The following is a 3,676-nucleotide window of genomic DNA, read 5'->3' on the forward strand; positions in this document are numbered from 1 at the left end:
AATTTTGTTTTTATAATTTTTTAAAATTCTTAAAAAATATATTAAATTTTGAATTTATGCATATGCAGTTTTTATTATCTTAACTATTATTCAAATCTTTAATTGAATTGGTGTCACGAGTCAAGAAACTAATTCGATTGGGAAATTACTAAACTATCTTACTATGATACTTATCTTGATACACAATAAGAGTGCATTTAATTTTCTTAATATGATGTATTTACTTATTTATTTTTGAACATTAATCTTAGTATAAGTTTTTATCATATCACTCTTTTTGATATAATATATAGAACTATCTATAACTCCTCTCTAATCCTAAAATTGGAGGATAATAAGATTCAGCATACTCAAATTCACGTATTCCTGCATTGGAAACAATGTTGATGTCAATAGAGAGACTTAATAATTTATTAACATAAATATTTTTGTTTGAAAATTTAATTCAATTGTGAAAGTATTTGAAAGTTTTTAAGTTGATGCAATGCTTAGAATTAGCTATAACTCATCTCAATCCTTAAATAAGAGGATAAACACGCATCAACACGTTCGAACCTACGTCCTCCTCCAACTGAGCTAGTACTCAATCGGCTATTAGCAAAAATATTCAATATCATCCTAAATTATTTTTTGTTTATTCACTTTCTAATAACACAGTCTAAATTGATTAATTTATTTCCCTTTCAAATAAAATTGTTGAATTTTTTTTAAAAAAAGTCAATTTACTTTTAGCCCTATACTCTTTTTCTAAGGTATTTTTTTCTTAAAGTAGATATATTAATTCAAAGAAAAATATAAAGAACAAAATAACTACCAGGGAGAGAATAAAAATTAAATCGAAGACATACGTCTATCTCCATTAATGTTTGAAATCAAATTGACATCCAAACTGAAAATAGAAAGAAGATTAGTAGGAGTGTCTCACTCAGTATGATTTACACTCAATAGGATCACTTTTGCAAGCAAATAAGCCATTTTATTGACTCTCCTTCATATCCAAAGGAAGTTCAAATGCTAAAAATGTATTTAAATTCCCAAACAATCCTAAATTAGTTACCCGAAAACAAAGCATGTAATGTTTTCAGCCATAAAAGGGCTTCCCTAATTCTCAAAAGCTTCAGCCATGCTAGGATCTAGCAGTGATCCTATAAAGTGTGCACTTAACAACTTGGCCATGAGAATAATGTAAAACAAGTGCATAGCTAATTATATTTTCCTCCACCGATCTTGTTACATCCACATTGCATTTGAGCCATCCTAAAGTTTGGTCCATGATAAATTAGTGGGAATTGCTGGTGCATTATATGACTGTATTTTGTAGAAGTCTCGCCTGGATTCATATCAACTCTGCAAAAATGATTTAGCAAAAACAATAATGACAAACGTTGTAGCATATTTGTTCTTTCAACCCTATACTTATTTTCCATGTATTAATGTAGTTTATTGTAAATTTAAAAATAACGTGAAGACAAAGATTAATCAGACAAAGCGAATTCCCTCCAACTTAATCATCGTGCAATAATTGAAGCACTTTCTTCGGTGGCTCCATGTAAATATGATTTCTCAAAAGTCTTGAGAACATCATTTTTACCCGTCCATTCGCAATCTTATTCCCTTCTCTGAACACATGACTAATGTAGACCATCCATGAACGTTTAAGAAGGTCCTTGATAGAACGCCCCACGGTTGAAAAAAGTTTCTCATTTTCATTTTCTTCGATCTCTTCGATAGCTTCAGTGCTATCCATCTCAAGTATCACCCTCTCTAAACCTAGACCCCATGCTAGTTGGAGCCCCTCAAAAGCACCCTAGAGTTCCGCCAAAACCACAGAACAACAACCAATATTTTTAGAGAAACTAATGAACCAAACCCCTGATGATCTCGTATTAAACGTCCTGCCACAGCAATCCCGGACAATTGGCAAACTACACCATCAGTATTTACTTCTAGCCAACCATCATTTGGTAGAGTCCACTTGTCAAACTTCGAGAGATCGCATTAATGTGACTCAAAGGAATCTCCTTTCTCTTTACTGCGTGTAAAAAACCTTCCTCTCGTTCATTAACTTTTCTCCAATATGCTCATGCTTTCAAAAAACTCAGTGTTGAAGACATAGTTATTCTTTCTGGCCCAAAGTTGCCAACAGATAATGCCAAAAAAACCTGACCTATAACACCTCTAACCCATATCCGTCGCTGGATTAGGGTTACGAAGTATTATTGTACAAACGGAACATTTAAACATAAATTTCATACACAATCATAAGCATATCATAAGCCAATCATACATACACATTTCGTCCCTAATTTGAGTCTTCAAGGCCCTTAAAAATACTTTAGAAACAATTCAGGACTAAATTGAAAATGTTTGGAAAGTCTAAGAAAAAGTTACAAAATTTTGGAAACAGGGGTCACACGATCGTGTGGCCAGGCCATATAACCTTAGAACTAGGGACACACGGTCGTGACCCAGCCCGTGTCCTCACTCGTGTAATTCGCTGAGTGGGTCACACAGTCGTATGCCAAACCGTGTAACTCTCTGAGTTGCCCCACAACCTCGTGTGTCAGGCCGTGTAACTAACTGACTTGCATACAAAGGAACTCTTAGATGACACATGGCTGTGTCGCTAGGCCGTGTGCCACACATGGCTGAGTCACACGCCCGTGTCTCAAGTCGTGTGGACCTAAAATTCACCTAGAATCAAACCATTCCCAATACCATTTCATGCATAAACCTTTAGGTCTTTTGTGCACATAATCAAGGCATCACAACCCTATCAAAACATATATATAATGACCATTTCAAGAGTCCTAAATCAACTAACCAATATGCCATTCAAGACACCTCAAAAGAAATCATCAAAACTTACATAAACATGCCAACTTTGCCTAATTTCAAACATCAATATCTAGTTCAATACTTTCCAAAACAATTCATAACTTGACCATAATCATACTTATTCAAAACATACCATATGAACCATTCAAAACATGCAACATAAGATAGCCTCAATGACACCAACTAGCAAGGTATCAAATGTACCAACAAAGTTAACTTACACAACTTACACATACCAAATCATAAACTAAACATTCAATTAAACACCATTACAAATCCACCTATACATGTCATTATAAACTTAGCCAAAAAATTCAAATACTATCGATATTTATGTTGGATAGTGTGATAGATCTCTGACAAGCTTCCAAACCGATCGAGCTTTCGACAATCTATAAAATATAGGAAAGAAACCATGTAAGCAATCAATTTTTAGTAAGCTCGTATACCATAAATACAACTTACCATTTCATTTGCATAATGTAAATAACATAAGTGTACTACCAACTACACCATAAGCTTGGCATAATGTCTATTCAACATCATCAAATACACAAGTTAATGCCTTTTTACATGGTTCAAATGAATTCATCCATAACAAGTAATTTTACACATGTATTCACATAATTTAGATCACCATTCCTTTTTATAGGTTAATGATACATTTCATTTGAACACTTATCATTTTATTTGAAAAATTAAATCGGATACTCATGAAAGCTCACACGAAGTGTGTCTTTACATAATTATAACATTTCCTTTACATCATTGCTCACACGAGCTATGAAATAGGCCTACTCACACAAGCTGTGGGTCGAAACGTAAGCTACACGATGCT

This window comes from Gossypium hirsutum, chromosome A03 (genome assembly GCF_007990345.1).
Source record: "Gossypium hirsutum isolate 1008001.06 chromosome A03, Gossypium_hirsutum_v2.1, whole genome shotgun sequence".
Lineage (NCBI taxonomy): Eukaryota > Viridiplantae > Streptophyta > Magnoliopsida > Malvales > Malvaceae > Gossypium > Gossypium hirsutum.